Genomic DNA, 20,601 nt, shown 5'->3' on the forward strand with positions numbered 1-20,601 from the left:
GCGGTCAGGGGGTACTTATAAAGGGGCTAGGGTAACTCTCTTTGGGTCAAGAAGTACTAATATTGGACTAGGCTAACTCACTTGGTGTTTGGGAGAACTTATATGGGACCAGGGTAACTCACGTGTGGCCAGGGTGTACTTATAAAGGGGCTAGGGTAACTCACTTGGGGTCAGGGAGTACTTATAAAGGGGCTATGGTAACTCACTTGGGGCCAGGGTGTACTAATATGAAACTAGGGTAACACACTTGGGGTCAGGGAGTACTTATAAAGGGACTAGGATAACTCACTTGCGGTCAGAGAGTACATATAAAGGGGCTAGGATAACTCACTTGAGGTCAGGGAGTGCATATAAAGGGGCTAGGATAACTCTCTTGGGGTTAGGGAGTGCTTATAAGGGACTAGGGTAACTCACTTTGGGTCTAAGAGTACATATAAAGCGGCTAGGATAACTCACTTGGGGTCAGGGAGTACTTATAAAGGGGCTATGGTAACTCACTTGGGGCCAGGGAGTACTAATATGACACTAGGGTAACACACTTGGGGTCAGGGAGTACTTATAAAGGGACTAGGATAGCTCACTTGCGGTCAGAGAGTACATATAAAGGGGCTAGGATAACTCACTTGAGGTCAGGGAGTGCATAAAAAGGGGCTAGGATAACTCACTTGCGGTCAGAGAGTACATATAAAGGGGCTAGGGTGACTCACTTGCGGTCAGGGAGTACTTATAAAGGGGCTATGGTCACTCACTTGGGGCCAGGGAGTACTAATATGAAACTAGAATAACTCACTTGCGGTCAGAGAGTACATATAAAGGGGCTAGGATAACTCACTTGCAGTCAGGGAGTACATATAAAGGGGCTAGGATACCTCACTTGCGGTCAGAGAGTACATATAAAGGGGCTAGGGTAACTCACTTGCGGTCAGAGAGTGCATATAAAGGGGCTAGGGTAACTCACTTGGGGTCAGGGAGTACATTTATGGGACTAAGGTATCTCACTTGTGTTCAGGGAATACATATATGATACTAGGGTAACACACTTGGGGTCAGGGAGTACTTATAAAGGGGCTAGGATAACTCACTTGGGGTCAGGGAGTACTTATAAAGGGGCTATAGTAACTCACTTGGGGTCAGGGAGTACTTATAAAGGGGCTATAGTAACTCACTTGGGGTCAGGAAGTACTTATTTGGGACTAGGGTACTCACTTAGGGACAGGGAGTTCTTATATGGGACTAGGGTAACTCACTTGCGGTCAGAGAGTACATATAAAGGGGATAGAATAACTCACTTGGGGTCAGGGAGTACATATATGGGACTAGGGTAACTCACTTGCGGTCAGAGAGTACATATAAAGGGTCTAGGATAACTCACTTGGGGTCAGGGAGTACATATAAAGGGGCTAGGATAACTCACTTGGGGTCAGGGAGTACATATAAAGGGGCTAGGATAACTCACTTGGGGTCAGGGAGTACATATAAAGGGGCTAGGATAACTCACTTGCGGTCAGAGAGTACATATAAAGGGGCTAGGGTAACTCACTTGCGGTCAGAGAGTACATATAAAGGGGCTAGGATAACTCAATTGGGGTCAGGGAGTACTTATAAAGGGGCTATGGTAACTTATTTAAGGCCAGGGAGTACTAATATGACACTAGGGTAACACACATGGGATCAGGGAGTACTTATAAAGGGGCTATGATAACTCACTTGCGGTCAGAGAGTACATATAAAGGGGCTAGGATAACTCACTTGGGGTCAGGGAGTACATATAAAGGGGCTAGGATAACTCACTTTGTGTCAGGGAGTACTTTTAAAGGGGCTATGGTAACTCACTTGGGGCCAGGGAGTACTAATATAACACTAGGGTAACACACTTGGGGTCAGGGAGTACATATGAAGAGGCTAGGATAACTCACTTGCGGTCAGTGAGTACATATAAAGGGGCTAGGATAACAAACTTAGGGTCAGGGAGTACTTATATAGGGGCTAGGTTAACTCACTTGGGGTCAGGGAGTACATTTATGGGACTAAGGTAACACATTTGGGGTCAGGGAGTACTTATAAAGGGGCTAGGGTAACTCACTTGCGGTCAGAGTGTACATATAAAGGGGCTAGGATAACTCACTTGGGGTCAGGAAGTACTTATTTGGGACTAGGGTACTCACTTAGGGACAGGGAGTTCTTATATGGGACTAGGGTAACTCACTTGCGGTCGGAGAGTAAATATAAAGGGGATAGGATAACTCACTTGGGGTCAGGGAGTACATATATGGGACTAGGGTAACTCACTTGCGGTCAGAGAGTACATATAAAGAGGATAGGATAACTCACTTGGGGTCAGGGAACACTTATACAGGGGCTAAGGTAACACACTTGGGTTCAGGGAGTACTTATATGAGACTAGGGTAACACACTTGGGGTCAGGGAGTACTTATAAAGGGGTTTGAATAACTCACTTGCGGTCAGAGAGTACATATAAAGGGGATAGGATAACTCACTTGGGGTCAGGGAGTACATATAAAGGGGCTAGGATAACTCTCTTGGGGTTAGGGAGTGCTTATAAGGGACTAGGGTAACTCACTTTGGGTCTAAGAGTACATATAAAGCGGCTAGGATAACTCACTTGGGGTCAGGGAGTACTTATAAAGGGGCTATGGTAACTCACTTGGGGCCAGGGAGTACTAATATGACACTAGGGTAACACACTTGGGGTCAGGGAGTACTTATAAAGGGACTAGGATAGCTCACTTGCGGTCAGAGAGTACATATAAAGGGGCTAGGATAACTCACTTGAGGTCAGGGAGTGCATAAAAAGGGGCTAGGATAACTCACTTGCGGTCAGAGAGTACATATAAAGGGGCTAGGGTGACTCACTTGCGGTCAGGGAGTACTTATAAAGGGGCTATGGTCACTCACTTGGGGCCAGGGAGTACTAATATGAAACTAGAATAACTCACTTGCGGTCAGAGAGTACATATAAAGGGGCTAGGATAACTCACTTGCGGTCAGGGAGTACATATAAAGGGGCTAGGATACCTCACTTGCGGTCAGAGAGTACATATAAAGGGGCTAGGGTAACTCACTTGCGGTCAGAGAGTGCATATAAAGGGGCTAGGATAACTCACTTGGGGTCAGGGAGTACATTTATGGGACTAAGGTATCTCACTTGTGTTCAGGGAATACATATATGATACTAGGGTAACACACTTGGGGTCAGGGAGTACTTATAAAGGGGCTAGGATAACTAACTTGGGGTCAGGGAGTACTTATAAAGGGGCTATAGTAACTCACTTGGGGTCAGGGAGTACTTATAAAGGGGCTATAGTAACTCACTTGGGGTCAGGAAGTACTTATTTGGGACTAGGGTACTCACTTAGGGACAGGGAGTTCTTATATGGGACTAGGGTAACTCACTTGCGGTCAGAGAGTACATATAAAGGGGATAGGATAACTCACTTGGGGTCAGGGAGTACATATATGGGACTAGGGTAACTCACTTGCGGTCAGAGAGTACATATAAAGGGTCTAGGATAACTCACTTGGGGTCAGGGAGTACATATAAAGGGGCTAGGATAACTCACTTGGGGTCAGGGAGTACATATAAAGGGGCTAGGATAACTCACTTGGGGTCAGGGAGTACATATAAAGGGGCTAGGATAACTCACTTGCGGTCAGAGAGTACAGATAAAGGGGCTAGGGTAACTCACTTGCGGTCAGAGAGTACATATAAAGGGGCTAGGATAACTCAATTGGGGTCAGGGAGTACTTATAAAGGGGCTATGGTAACTTATTTAAGGCCAGGGAGTACTAATATGACACTAGGGTAACACACATGGGATCAGGGAGTACTTATAAAGGGGCTATGATAACTCACTTGCGGTCAGAGAGTACATATAAAGGGGCTAGGATAACTCACTTGGGGTCAGGGAGTACATATAAAGGGGCTAGGATAACTCACTTTGTGTCAGGGAGTACTTTTAAAGGGGCTATGGTAACTCACTTGGGGCCAGGGAGTACTAATATAACACTAGGGTAACACACTTGGGGTCAGGGAGTACATATGAAGAGGCTAGGATAACTCACTTGCGGTCAGTGAGTACATATAAAGGGGCTAGGATAACAAACTTAGGGTCAGGGAGTACTTATATAGGGGCTAGGTTAACTCACTTGGGGTCAGGGAGTACATTTATGGGACTAAGGTAACACATTTGGGGTCAGGGAGTACTTATAAAGGGGCTAGGGTAACTCACTTGCGGTCAGAGTGTACATATAAAGGGGCTAGGATAACTCACTTGGGGTCAGGAAGTACTTATTTGGGACTAGGGTACTCACTTAGGGACAGGGAGTTCTTATATGGGACTAGGGTAACTCACTTGCGGTCGGAGAGTAAATATAAAGGGGATAGGATAACTCACTTGGGGTCAGGGAGTACATATATGGGACTAGGGTAACTCACTTGCGGTCAGAGAGTACATATAAAGAGGATAGGATAACTCACTTGGGGTCAGGGAACACTTATACAGGGGCTAAGGTAACACACTTGGGTTCAGGGAGTACTTATATGAGACTAGGGTAACACACTTGGGGTCAGGGAGTACTTATAAAGGGGTTTGAATAACTCACTTGCGGTCAGAGAGTACATATAAAGGGGATAGGATAACTCACTTGGGGTCAGGGAGTACATATAAAGGGGCTAGGATAACTCACTTGGGGTCAGGGAGTACTTATAAAGGGGCTATAGTAACTCACTTGGGGTCAGGAAGTACTTATTTGGGACTAGGATACTCACTTAGGGACAGGGAGTTTTTATATGGGACTAGGGTAACTCACTTGCGGTCAGAGAGTACATATAAAGGGGATAGGATAACTCACTTGGGGTCAGGGAGTACATATATGGGACTAGGGTAACTCACTTGCGGTCAGAGAGTACATATAAATGGGATAGGATAACTCACTTGGGGTCAGGGAACACTTATAAAGGGGCTAAGGTAACACACTTGGGTTCAGGGAGTACTTATACGAGACTAGGGTAACACAGTTGGGGTCAGGGAGTGCTTATAAAGGGGTTTGAATAACTCACTTGCGGTCAGAGCGTACATATAAAGGGGATAGGATAACTCACTTGGGGTAAGGGAGTACATATATGGGACAAGGGTAACTCACTTCCGGTCAGAGAGTACATATAAAGGGGATAGGATAACTCACTTTGGGTCAGGGAGTACTTATAAAGGCGCTATGGTACCTCACTTGGGGTCAGGGAGTACTTATATGGGACTAGGGTAACTCACTTGCGGTCAGGGGGTACTTATAAAGGGGCTAGGGTAACTCTCTTTGGGTCAAGAAGTACTAATATTGGACTAGGCTAACTCACTTGGTGTTTGGGAGAACTTATATGGGACCAGGGTAACTCACGTGTGGCCAGGGTGTACTTATAAAGGGGCTAGGGTAACTCACTTGGGGTCAGGGAGTACTTATAAAGGGGCTATGGTAACTCACTTGGGGCCAGGGTGTACTAATATGAAACTAGGGTAACACACTTGGGGTCAGGGAGTACTTATAAAGGGACTAGGATAACTCACTTGCGGTCAGAGAGTACATATAAAGGGGCTAGGATAACTCACTTGAGGTCAGGGAGTGCATATAAAGGGGCTAGGATAACTCTCTTGGGGTAGGGAGTGCTTATAAGGGACTAGGGTAACTCACTTTGGGTCTAAGAGTACATATAAAGCGGCTAGGATAACTCACTTGGGGTCAGGGAGTACTTATAAAGGGACTAGGATAGCTCACTTGCGGTCAGAGAGTACATATAAAGGGGCTAGGATAACTCACTTGAGGTCAGGGAGTGCATAAAAAGGGGCTAGGATAACTCACTTGCGGTCAGAGAGTACATATAAAGGGGCTAGGGTGACTCACTTGCGGTCAGGGAGTACTTATAAAGGGGCTATGGTCACTCACTTGGGGCCAGGGAGTACTAATATGAAACTAGAATAACTCACTTGCGGTCAGAGAGTACATATAAAGGGGCTAGGATAACTCACTTGCAGTCAGGGAGTACATATAAAGGGGCTAGGATACCTCACTTGCGGTCAGAGAGTACATATAAAGGGGCTAGGGTAACTCACTTGCGGTCAGAGAGTGCATATAAAGGGGCTAGGGTAACTCACTTGGGGTCAGGGAGTACATTTATGGGACTAAGGTATCTCACTTGTGTTCAGGGAATACATATATGATACTAGGGTAACACACTTGGGGTCAGGGAGTACTTATAAAGGGGCTAGGATAACTCACTTGGGGTCAGGGAGTACTTATAAAGGGGCTATAGTAACTCACTTGGGGTCAGGGAGTACTTATAAAGGGGCTATAGTAACTCACTTGGGGTCAGGAAGTACTTATTTGGGACTAGGGTACTCACTTAGGGACAGGGAGTTCTTATATGGGACTAGGGTAACTCACTTGCGGTCAGAGAGTACATATAAAGGGGATAGAATAACTCACTTGGGGTCAGGGAGTACATATATGGGACTAGGGTAACTCACTTGCGGTCAGAGAGTACATATAAAGGGTCTAGGATAACTCACTTGGGGTCAGGGAGTACATATAAAGGGGCTAGGATAACTCACTTGGGGTCAGGGAGTACATATAAAGGGGCTAGGATAACTCACTTGGGGTCAGGGAGTACATATAAAGGGGCTAGGATAACTCACTTGCGGTCAGAGAGTACATATAAAGGGGCTAGGGTAACTCACTTGCGGTCAGAGAGTACATATAAAGGGGCTAGGATAACTCAATTGGGGTCAGGGAGTACTTATAAAGGGGCTATGGTAACTTATTTAAGGCCAGGGAGTACTAATATGACACTAGGGTAACACACATGGGATCAGGGAGTACTTATAAAGGGGCTATGATAACTCACTTGCGGTCAGAGAGTACATATAAAGGGGCTAGGATAACTCACTTGGGGTCAGGGAGTACATATAAAGGGGCTAGGATAACTCACTTTGTGTCAGGGAGTACTTTTAAAGGGGCTATGGTAACTCACTTGGGGCCAGGGAGTACTAATATAACACTAGGGTAACACACTTGGGGTCAGGGAGTACATATGAAGAGGCTAGGATAACTCACTTGCGGTCAGTGAGTACATATAAAGGGGCTAGGATAACAAACTTAGGGTCAGGGAGTACTTATATAGGGGCTAGGTTAACTCACTTGGGGTCAGGGAGTACATTTATGGGACTAAGGTAACACATTTGGGGTCAGGGAGTACTTATAAAGGGGCTAGGGTAACTCACTTGCGGTCAGAGTGTACATATAAAGGGGCTAGGATAACTCACTTGGGGTCAGGAAGTACTTATTTGGGACTAGGGTACTCACTTAGGGACAGGGAGTTCTTATATGGGACTAGGGTAACTCACTTGCGGTCGGAGAGTAAATATAAAGGGGATAGGATAACTCACTTGGGGTCAGGGAGTACATATATGGGACTAGGGTAACTCACTTGCGGTCAGAGAGTACATATAAAGAGGATTGGATAACTCACTTGGGGTCAGGGAACACTTATACAGGGGCTAAGGTAACACACTTGGGTTCAGGGAGTACTTATATGAGACTAGGGTAACACACTTGGGGTCAGGGAGTACTTATAAAGGGGTTTGAATAACTCACTTGCGGTCAGAGAGTACATATAAAGGGGATAGGATAACTCACTTGGGGTCAGGGAGTACATATAAAGGGGCTAGGATAACTCTCTTGGGGTTAGGGAGTGCTTATAAGGGACTAGGGTAACTCACTTTGGGTCTAAGAGTACATATAAAGCGGCTAGGATAACTCACTTGGGGTCAGGGAGTACTTATAAAGGGGCTATGGTAACTCACTTGGGGCCAGGGAGTACTAATATGACACTAGGGTAACACACTTGGGGTCAGGGAGTACTTATAAAGGGACTAGGATAGCTCACTTGCGGTCAGAGAGTACATATAAAGGGGCTAGGATAACTCACTTGAGGTCAGGGAGTGCATAAAAAGGGGCTAGGATAACTCACTTGCGGTCAGAGAGTACATATAAAGGGGCTAGGGTGACTCACTTGCGGTCAGGGAGTACTTATAAAGGGGCTATGGTCACTCACTTGGGGCCAGGGAGTACTAATATGAAACTAGAATAACTCACTTGCGGTCAGAGAGTACATATAAAGGGGCTAGGATAACTCACTTGCGGTCAGGGAGTACATATAAAGGGGCTAGGATACCTCACTTGCGGTCAGAGAGTACATATAAAGGGGCTAGGGTAACTCACTTGCGGTCAGAGAGTGCATATAAAGGGGCTAGGATAACTCACTTGGGGTCAGGGAGTACATTTATGGGACTAAGGTATCTCACTTGTGTTCAGGGAATACATATATGATACTAGGGTAACACACTTGGGGTCAGGGAGTACTTATAAAGGGGCTAGGATAACTAACTTGGGGTCAGGGAGTACTTATAAAGGGGCTATAGTAACTCACTTGGGGTCAGGGAGTACTTATAAAGGGGCTATAGTAACTCACTTGGGGTCAGGAAGTACTTATTTGGGACTAGGGTACTCACTTAGGGACAGGGAGTTCTTATATGGGACTAGGGTAACTCACTTGCGGTCAGAGAGTACATATAAAGGGGATAGGATAACTCACTTGGGGTCAGGGAGTACATATATGGGACTAGGGTAACTCACTTGCGGTCAGAGAGTACATATAAAGGGTCTAGGATAACTCACTTGGGGTCAGGGAGTACATATAAAGGGGCTAGGATAACTCACTTGGGGTCAGGGAGTACATATAAAGGGGCTAGGATAACTCACTTGGGGTCAGGGAGTACATATAAAGGGGCTAGGATAACTCACTTGCGGTCAGAGAGTACAGATAAAGGGGCTAGGGTAACTCACTTGCGGTCAGAGAGTACATATAAAGGGGCTAGGATAACTCAATTGGGGTCAGGGAGTACTTATAAAGGGGCTATGGTAACTTATTTAAGGCCAGGGAGTACTAATATGACACTAGGGTAACACACATGGGATCAGGGAGTACTTATAAAGGGGCTAGGATAACTCACTTGCGGTCAGAGAGTACATATAAAGGGGCTAGGATAACTCACTTGGGGTCAGGGAGTACATATAAAGGGGCTAGGATAACTCACTTTGTGTCAGGGAGTACTTTTAAAGGGGCTATGGTAACTCACTTGGGGCCAGGGAGTACCAATATAACACTAGGGTAACACACTTGGGGTCAGGGAGTACATATGAAGAGGCTAGGATAACTCACTTGCGGTCAGAGAGTACATATAAAGGGGCTAGGATAACAAACTTAGGGTCAGGGAGTACTTATATAGGGGCTAGGTTAACTCACTTGGGGTCAGGGAGTACATTTATGGGACTAAGGTAACACATTTGGGGTCAGGGAGTACTTATAAAGGGGCTAGGGTAACTCACTTGCGGTCAGAGTGTACATATAAAGGGGCTAGGATAACTCACTTGGGGTCAGGAAGTACTTATTTGGGACTAGGGTACTCACTTAGGGACAGGGAGTTCTTATATGGGACTAGGGTAACTCACTTGCGGTCGGAGAGTAAATATAAAGGGGATAGGATAACTCACTTGGGGTCAGGGAGTACATATATGGGACTAGGGTAACTCACTTGCGGTCAGAGAGTACATATAAAGAGGATAGGATAACTCACTTGGGGTCAGGGAACACTTATACAGGGGCTAAGGTAACACACTTGGGTTCAGGGAGTACTTATATGAGACTAGGGTAACACACTTGGGGTCAGGGAGTACTTATAAAGGGGTTTGAATAACTCACTTGCGGTCAGAGAGTACATATAAAGGGGATAGGATAACTCACTTGGGGTCAGGGAGTACATATAAAGGGGCTAGGATAACTCACTTGGGGTCAGGGAGTACTTATAAAGGGGCTATAGTAACTCACTTGGGGTCAGGAAGTACTTATTTGGGACTAGGATACTCACTTAGGGACAGGGAGTTTTTATATGGGACTAGGGTAACTCACTTGCGGTCAGAGAGTACATATAAAGGGGATAGGATAACTCACTTGGGGTCAGGGAGTACATATATGGGACTAGGGTAACTCACTTGCGGTCAGAGAGTACATATAAATGGGATAGGATAACTCACTTGGGGTCAGGGAACACTTATAAAGGGGCTAAGGTAACACACTTGGGTTCAGGGAGTACTTATACGAGACTAGGGTAACACAGTTGGGGTCAGGGAGTGCTTATAAAGGGGTTTGAATAACTCACTTGCGGTCAGAGCGTACATATAAAGGGGATAGGATAACTCACTTGGGGTAAGGGAGTACATATATGGGACAAGGGTAACTCACTTCCGGTCAGAGAGTACATATAAAGGGGATAGGATAACTCACTTGGGGTCAGGGAGTACTTATAAAGGGGCTATGGTACCTCACTTGCGGTCAGGGGGTACTTATAAAGGGGCTAGGGTAACTCTCTTTGGGTCAAGGAGTACTTATATTGGACTAGGCTAACTCACTTGGTGTTTGGGAGAACTTATATGGGACCAGGGTAACTCACGTGTGGCCAGGGTGTACTTATAAAGGGGCTAGGGTAACTCACTTGGGGTCAGGGAGTACATATAAAGGGGCTAGGGTGACTCACTTGCGGTCAGGGAGTACTTATAAAGGGGCTATGGTCACTCACTTGGGGCCAGGGAGTACTAATATGAAACTAGAATAACTCACTTGCGGTCAGAGAGTACATATAAAGGGGCTAGGATAACTCACTTGCGGTCAGGGAGTACATATAAAGGGGCTAGGATACCTCACTTGCGGTCAGAGAGTACATATAAAGGGGCTAGGGTAACTCACTTGCGGTCAGAGAGTACATATAAAGGGGCTAGGATAACTCACTTGGGGTCAGGGAGTACATTTATGGGACTAAGGTATCTCACTTGTGTTCAGGGAATACATATATGATACTAGGGTAACACACTTGGGGTCAGGGAGTACTTATAAAGGGGCTAGGATAACTCACTTGGGGTCAGGGAGTACTTATAAAGGGGCTATAGTAACTCACTTGGGGTCAGGGAGTACTTATAAAGGGGCTATAGTAACTCACTTGGGGTCAGGAAGTACTTATTTGGGACTAGGGTACTCACTTAGGGACAGGGAGTTCTTATATGGGACTAGGGTAACTCACTTGCGGTCAGAGAGTACATATAAAGGGGATAGGATAACTCACTTGGGGTCAGGGAGTACATATATGGGACTAGGGTAACTCACTTGCGGTCAGAGAGTACATATAAAGGGTCTAGGATAACTCACTTGGGGTCAGGGAGTACATATAAAGGGGCTAGGATAACTCACTTGGGGTCAGGGAGTACATATAAAGGGGCTAGGATAACTCACTTGGGGTCAGGGAGTACATATAAAGGGGCTAGGATAACTCACTTGCGGTCAGAGAGTACATATAAAGGGGCTAGGGTAACTCACTTGCGGTCAGAGAGTACATATAAAGGGGCTAGGATAACTCAATTGGGGTCAGGGAGTACTTATAAAGGGGCTATGGTAACTTATTTGGGGCCAGGGAGTACTAATATGACACTAGGGTAACACACATGGGATCAGGGAGTACTTATAAAGGGGCTAGGATAACTCACTTGCGGTCAGAGAGTACATATAAAGGGGCTAGGATAACTCACTTGGGGTCAGGGAGTACATATAAAGGGGCTAGGATAACTCACTTTGTGTCAGGGAGTACTTTTAAAGGGGCTATGGTAACTCACTTGGGGCCAGGGAGTACTAATATAACACTAGGGTAACACACTTGGGGTCAGGGAGTACATATGAAGAGGCTAGGATAACTCACTTGCGGTCAGAGAGTACATATAAAGGGGCTAGGATAACAAACTTAGGGTCAGGGAGTACTTATATAGGGACTAGGTTAACTCACTTGGGGTCAGGGAGTACATTTATGGGACTAAGGTAACACATTTGGGGTCAGGGAGTACTTATAAAGGGGCTAGGGTAACTCACTTGCGGTCAGAGTGTACATATAAAGGGGCTAGGATAACTCACTTGGGGTCAGGAAGTACTTATTTGGGACTAGGGTACTCACTTAGGGACAGGGAGTTCTTATATGGGACTAGGGTAACTCACTTGCGGTCGGAGAGTAAATATAAAGGGGATAGGATAACTCACTTGGGGTCAGGGAGTACATATATGGGACTAGGGTAACTCACTTGCGGTCAGAGAGTACATATAAAGAGGATAGGATAACTCACTTGGGGTCAGGGAACACTTATACAGGGGCTAAGGTAACACACTTGGGTTCAGGGAGTACTTATATGAGACTAGGGTAACACACTTGGGGTCAGGGAGTACTTATAAAGGGGTTTGAATAACTCACTTGCGGTCAGAGAGTACATATAAAGGGGATAGGATAACTCACTTGGGGTCAGGGAGTACATATAAAGGGGCTAGGATAACTCACTTGGGGTCAGGGAGTACTTATAAAGGGGCTATAGTAACTCACTTGGGGTCAGGAAGTACTTATTTGGGACTAGGATACTCACTTAGGGACAGGGAGTTTTTATATGGGACTAGGGTAACTCACTTGCGGTCAGAGAGTACATATAAAGGGGATAGGATAACTCACTTGGGGTCAGGGAGTACATATATGGGACTAGGGTAACTCACTTGCGGTCAGAGAGTACATATAAATGGGATAGGATAACTCACTTGGGGTCAGGGAACACTTATAAAGGGGCTAAGGTAACACACTTGGGTTCAGGGAGTACTTATACGAGACTAGGGTAACACAGTTGGGGTCAGGGAGTGCTTATAAAGGGGTTTGAATAACTCACTTGCGGTCAGAGCGTACATATAAAGGGGATAGGATAACTCACTTGGGGTAAGGGAGTACATATATGGGACAAGAGTAACTCACTTCCGGTCAGAGAGTACATATAAAGGGGATAGGATAACTCACTTGGGGTCAGGGAGTACTTATAAAGGGGCTATGGTACCACACTTGGGGTCAGGGAGTACTTATATGGGACTAGGGTAACTCACTTGCGGTCAGGGGGTACTTATAAAGGGGCTAGGGTAACTCTCTTTGGGTCAAGGAGTACTTATATTGGACTAGGCTAACTCACTTGGTGTTTGGGAGAACTTATATGGGACCAGGGTAACTCACGTGTGGCCAGGGTGTACTTATAAAGGGGCTAGGGTAACTCACTTGGGGTCAGGGAGTACTTATAAAGGGGCTATGGTAACTCACTTGGGGCCAGGGTGTACTAATATGAAACTAGGGTAACACACTTGGGGTCAGGGAGTACTTATAAAGGGACTAGGATAACTCACTTGCGGTCAGAGAGTACATATAAAGGGGCTAGGATAACTCACTTGAGGTCAGGGAGTGCATATAAAGGGGCTAGGATAACTCTCTTGGGGTTAGGGAGTGCTTATAAGGGACTAGGGTAACTCACTTTGGGTCTAAGAGTACATATAAAGCGGCTAGGATAACTCACTTGGGGTCAGGGAGTACTTATAAAGGGGCTATGGTAACTCACTTGGGGCCAGGGAGTACTAATATGACACTAGGGTAACACACTTGGGGTCAGGGAGTACTTATAAAGGGACTAGGATAACTCACTTGCGGTCAGAGAGTACATATAAAGGGGCTAGGATAACTCACTTGAGGTCAGGGAGTGCATATAAAGGGGCTAGGATAACTCTCTTGGGGTTAGGGAGTGCTTATAAGGGACTAGGGTAACTCACTTTGGGTCTAAGAGTACATATAAAGCGGCTAGGATAACTCACTTGGGGTCAGGGAGTACTTATAAAGGGGCTATGGTAACTCACTTGGGGCCAGGGAGTACTAATATGACACTAGGGTAACACACTTGGGGTCAGGGAGTACTTATAAAGGGACTAGGATAGCTCACTTGCGGTCAGAGAGTACATATAAAGGGGCTAGGATAACTCACTTGAGGTCAGGGAGTGCATAAAAAGGGGCTAGGATAACTCACTTGCGGTCAGAGAGTACATATAAAGGGGCTAGGGTGACTCACTTGCGGTCAGGGAGTACTTATAAAGGGGCTATGGTCACTCACTTGGGGCCAGGGAGTACTAATATGAAACTAGAATAACTCACTTGCGGTCAGAGAGTACATATAAAGGGGCTAGGATAACTCACTTGCGGTCAGGGAGTACATATAAAGGGGCTAGGATACCTCACTTGCGGTCAGAGAGTACATATAAAGGGGCTAGGGTAACTCACTTGCGGTCAGAGAGTACATATAAAGGGGCTAGGATAACTCACTTGGGGTCAGGGAGTACATTTATGGGACTAAGGTATCTCACTTGTGTTCAGGGAATACATATATGATACTAGGGTAACACACTTGGGGTCAGGGAGTACTTATAAAGGGGCTAGGATAACTCACTTGGGGTCAGGGAGTACTTATAAAGGGGCTATAGTAACTCACTTGGGGTCAGGGAGTACTTATAAAGGGGCTATAGTAACTCACTTGGGGTCAGGAAGTACTTATTTGGGACTAGGGTACTCACTTAGGGACAGGGAGTTCTTATATGGGACTAGGGTAACTCACTTGCGGTCAGAGAGTACATATAAAGGGGATAGGATAACTCACTTGGGGTCAGGGAGTACATATATGGGACTAGGGTAACTCACTTGCGGTCAGAGAGTACATATAAAGGGTCTAGGATAACTCACTTGGGGTCAGGGAGTACATATAAAGGGGCTAGGATAACTCACTTGGGGTCAGGGAGTACATATAAAGGGGCTAGGATAACTCACTTGGGGTCAGGGAGTACATATAAAGGGGCTAGGATAACTCACTTGCGGTCAGAGAGTACATATAAAGGGGCTAGGGTAACTCACTTGCGGTCAGAGAGTACATATAAAGGGGCTAGGATAACTCAATTGGGGTCAGGGAGTACTTATAAAGGGGCTATGGTAACTTATTTGGGGCCAGGGAGTACTAATATGACACTAGGGTAACACACATGGGATCAGGGAGTACTTATAAAGGGGCTAGGATAACTCACTTGCGGTCAGAGAGTACATATAAAGGGGCTAGGATAACTCACTTGGGGTCAGGGAGTACATATAAAGGGGCTAGGATAACTCACTTTGTGTCAGGGAGTACTTTTAAAGGGGCTATGGTAACTCACTTGGGGCCAGGGAGTACTAATATAACACTAGGGTAACACACTTGGGGTCAGGGAGTACATATGAAGAGGCTAGGATAACTCACTTGCGGTCAGAGAGTACATATAAAGGGGCTAGGATAACAAACTTAGGGTCAGGGAGTACTTATATAGGGGCTAGGTTAACTCACTTGGGGTCAGGGAGTACATTTATGGGACTAAGGTAACACATTTGGGGTCAGGGAGTACTTATAAAGGGGCTAGGGTAACTCACTTGCGGTCAGAGTGTACATATAAAGGGGCTAGGATAACTCACTTGGGGTCAGGAAGTACTTATTTGGGACTAGGGTACTCACTTAGGGACAGGGAGTTCTTATATGGGACTAGGGTAACTCACTTGCGGTCGGAGAGTAAATATAAAGGGGATAGGATAACTCACTTGGGGTCAGGGAGTACATATATGGGACTAGGGTAACTCACTTGCGGTCAGAGAGTACATATAAAGAGGATAGGATAACTCACTTGGGGTCAGGGAACACTTATACAGGGGCTAAGGTAACACACTTGGGTTCAGGGAGTACTTATATGAGACTAGGGTAACACACTTGGGGTCAGGGAGTACTTATAAAGGGGTTTGAATAACTCACTTGCGGTCAGAGAGTACATATAAAGGGGATAGGATAACTCACTTGGGGTCAGGGAGTACATATAAAGGGGCTAGGATAACTCACTTGGGGTCAGGGAGTACTTATAAAGGGGCTATAGTAACTCACTTGGGGTCAGGAAGTACTTATTTGGGACTAGGATACTCACTTAGGGACAGGGAGTTTTTATATGGGACTAGGGTAACTCACTTGCGGTCAGAGAGTACATATAAAGGGGATAGGATAACTCACTTGGGGTCAGGGAGTACATATATGGGACTAGGGTAACTCACTTGCGGTCAGAGAGTACATATAAATGGGATAGGATAACTCACTTGGGGTCAGGGAACACTTATAAAGGGGCTAAGGTAACACACTTGGGTTCAGGGAGTACTTATACGAGACTAGGGTAACACAGTTGGGGTCAGGGAGTGCTTATAAAGGGGTTTGAATAACTCACTTGCGGTCAGAGCGTACATATAAAGGGGATAGGATAACTCACTTGGGGTAAGGGAGTACATATATGGGACAAGAGTAACTCACTTCCGGTCAGAGAGTACATATAAAGGGGATAGGATAACTCACTTGGGGTCAGGGAGTACTTATAAAGGGGCTATGGTACCACACTTGGGGTCAGGGAGTACTTATATGGGACTAGGGTAACTCACTTGCGGTCAGGGGGTACTTATAAAGGGGCTAGGGTAACTCTCTTTGGGTCAAGGAGTACTTATATTGGACTAGGCTAACTCACTTGGTGTTTGGGAGAACTTATATGGGACCAGGGTAACTCACGTGTGGCCAGGGTGTACTTATAAAGGGGCTAGGGTAACTCACTTGGGGTCAGGGAGTACTTATAAAGGGACTAGGATAGCTCACTTGCGGTCAGAGAGTACATATAAAGGGGCTAGGATAACTCACTTGAGGTCAGGGAGTGCATAAAAAGGGGCTAGGATAACTCACTTGCGGTCAGAGAGTACATATAAAGGGGCTAGGGTGACTCACTTGCGGTCAGGGAGTACTTATAAAGGGGCTATGGTCACTCACTTGGGGCCAGGGAGTACTAATATGAAACTAGAATAACTCACTTGCGGTCAGAGAGTACATATAAAGGGGCTAGGATAACTCACTTGCGGTCAGGGAGTACATATAAAGGGGCTAGGATACCTCACTTGCGGTCAGAGAGTACATATAAAGGGGCTAGGGTAACTCACTTGCGGTCAGAGAGTACATATAAAGGGGCTAGGATAACTCACTTGGGGTCAGGGAGTACATTTATGGGACTAAGGTATCTCACTTGTGTTCAGGGAATACATATATGATACTAGGGTAACACACTTGGGGTCAGGGAGTACTTATAAAGGGGCTAGGATAACTCACTTGGGGTCAGGGAGTACTTATAAAGGGGCTATAGTAACTCACTTGGGGTCAGGGAGTACTTATAAAGGGGCTATAGTAACTCACTTGGGGTCAGGAAGTACTTATTTGGGACTAGGGTACTCACTTAGGGACAGGGAGTTCTTATATGGGACTAGGGTAACTCACTTGCGGTCAGAGAGTACATATAAAGGGGATAGGATAACTCACTTGGGGTCAGGGAGTACATATATGGGACTAGGGTAACTCACTTGCGGTCAGAGAGTACATATAAAGGGTCTAGGATAACTCACTTGGGGTCAGGGAGTACATATAAAGGGGCTAGGATAACTCACTTGGGGTCAGGGAGTACATATAAAGGGGCTAGGATAACTCACTTGGGGTCAGGGAGTACATATAAAGGGGCTAGGATAACTCACTTGCGGTCAGAGAGTACATATAAAGGGGCTAGGGTAACTCACTTGCGGTCAGAGAGTACATATAAAGGGGCTAGGATAACTCAATTGGGGTCAGGGAGTACTTATAAAGGGGCTATGGTAACTTATTTGGGGCCAGGGAGTACTAATATGACACTAGGGTAACACACATGGGATCAGGGAGTACTTATAAAGGGGCTAGGATAACTCACTTGCGGTCAGAGAGTACATATAAAGGGGCTAGGATAACTCACTTGGGGTCAGGGAGTACATATAAAGGGGCTAGGATAACTCACTTTGTGTCAGGGAGTACTTTTAAAGGGGCTATGGTAACTCACTTGGGGCCAGGGAGTACTAATATAACACTAGGGTAACACACTTGGGGTCAGGGAGTACATATGAAGAGGCTAGGATAACTCACTTGCGGTCAGAGAGTACATATAAAGGGGCTAGGATAACAAACTTAGGGTCAGGGAGTACTTATATAGGGGCTAGGTTAACTCACTTGGGGTCAGGGAGTACATTTATGGGACTAAGGTAACACATTTGGGGTCAGGGAGTACTTATAAAGGGGCTAGGGTAACTCACTTGCGGTCAGAGTGTACATATAAAGGGGCTAGGATAACTCACTTGGGGTCAGGAAGTACTTATTTGGGACTAGGGTACTCACTTAGGGACAGGGAGTTCTTATATGGGACTAGGGTAACTCACTTGCGGTCGGAGAGTAAATATAAAGGGGATAGGATAACTCACTTGGGGTCAGGGAGTACATATATGGGACTAGGGTAACTCACTTGCGGTCAGAGAGTACATATAAAGAGGATAGGATAACTCACTTGGGGTCAGGGAACACTTATACAGGGGCTAAGGTAACACACTTGGGTTCAGGGAGTACTTATATGAGACTAGGGTAACACACTTGGGGTCAGGGAGTACTTATAAAGGGGTTTGAATAACTCACTTGCGGTCAGAGAGTACATATAAAGGGGATAGGATAACTCACTTGGGGTCAGGGAGTACATATAAAGGGGCTAGGATAACTCACTTGGGGTCAGGGAGTACTTATAAAGGGGCTATAGTAACTCACTTGGGGTCAGGAAGTACTTATTTGGGACTAGGATACTCACTTAGGGACAGGGAGTTTTTATATGGGACTAGGGTAACTCACTTGCGGTCAGAGAGTACATATAAAGGGGATAGGATAACTCACTTGGGGTCAGGGAGTACATATATGGGACTAGGGTAACTCACTTGCGGTCAGAGAGTACATATAAATGGGATAGGATAACTCACTTGGGGTCAGGGAACACTTATAAAGGGGCTAAGGTAACACACTTGGGTTCAGGGAGTACTTATACGAGACTAGGGTAACACAGTTGGGGTCAGGGAGTGCTTATAAAGGGGTTTGAATAACTCACTTGCGGTCAGAGCGTACATATAAAGGGGATAGGATAACTCACTTGGGGTAAGGGAGTACATATATGGGACAAGGGTAACTCACTTCCGGTCAGAGAGTACATATAAAGGGGATAGGATAACTCACTTGGGGTCAGGGAGTACTTATAAAGGGGCTATGGTACCTCACTTGGGGTCAGGGAGTACTTATATGGGACTAGGGTAACTCACTTGCGGTCAGGGGGTACTTATAAAGGGGCTAGGGTAACTCTCTTTGGGTCAAGGAGTACTTATATTGGACTAGGCTAACTCACTTGGTGTTTGGGAGAACTTATATGGGACCAGGGTAACTCACGTGTGGCCAGGGTGTACTTATAAAGGGGCTAGGGTAACTCACTTGGGGTCAGGGAGTACTTATAAAGGGGCTATGGTAACTCACTTGGGGCCAGGGTGTACTAATATGAAACTAGGGTAACACACTTGGGGTCAGGGAGTACTTATAAAGGGACTAGGATAACTCACTTGCGGTCAGAGAGTACATATAAAGGGGCTAGGATAACTCACTTGAGGTCAGGGAGTGCATATAAAGGGGCTAGGATAACTCTCTTGGGGTTAGGGAGTGCTTATAAGGGACTAGGGTAACTCACTTTGGGTCTAAGAGTACATATAAAGCGGCTAGGATAACTCACTTGGGGTCAGGGAGTACTTATAAAGGGGCTATGGTAACTCACTTGGGGCCAGGGAGTACTAATATGACACTAGGGTAACACACTTGGGGTCAGGGAGTACTTATAAAGGGACTAGGATAGCTCACTTGCGGTCAGAGAGTACATATAAAGGGGCTAGGATAACTCACTTGAGGTCAGGGAGTGCATAAAAAGGGGCTAGGATAACTCACTTGCGGTCAGAGAGTACATATAAAGGGGCTAGGGTGACTCACTTGCGGTCAGGGAGTACTTATAAAGGGGCTATGGTCACTCACTTGGGGCCAGGGAGTACTAATATGAAACTAGAATAACTCACTTGCGGTCAGAGAGTACATATAAAGGGGCTAGGATAACTCACTTGCGGCCAGGGAGTACATATAAAGGGGCTAGGATACCTCACTTTCGGTCAGAGAGTACATATAAAGGGGCTAGGGTAACTCACTTGCGGTCAGAGAGTACATATAAAGGGGCTAGGATAACTCACTTGGGGTCAGGGAGTACATTTATGGGACTAAGGTATCTCACTTGTGTTCAGGGAATACATATATGATACTAGGGTAACACACTTGGGGTCAGGGAGTACTTATAAAGGGGCTAGGATAACTCACTTGGGGTCAGGGAGTACTTATAAAGGGGCTATAGTAACTCACTTGGGGTCAGGGAGTACTTATAAAGGGGCTATAGTAACTCACTTGGGGTCAGGAAGTACTTATTTGGGACTAGGGTACTCACTTAGGGACAGGGAGTTCTTATATGGGACTAGGGTAACTCACTTGCGGTCAGAGAGTACATATAAAGGGGATAGGATAACTCACTTGGGGTCAGGGAGTACATATATGGGACTAGGGTAACTCACTTGCGGTCAGAGAGTACATATAAAGGGTCTA

The sequence above is a fragment of the Prorops nasuta genome, unplaced genomic scaffold (assembly GCF_024137725.1).
Source record: "Prorops nasuta isolate Cenicafe-Biocafe unplaced genomic scaffold, Cenicafe_Pnas_1.2 PNAS00001, whole genome shotgun sequence".
Taxonomy (NCBI): domain Eukaryota; kingdom Metazoa; phylum Arthropoda; class Insecta; order Hymenoptera; family Bethylidae; genus Prorops; species Prorops nasuta.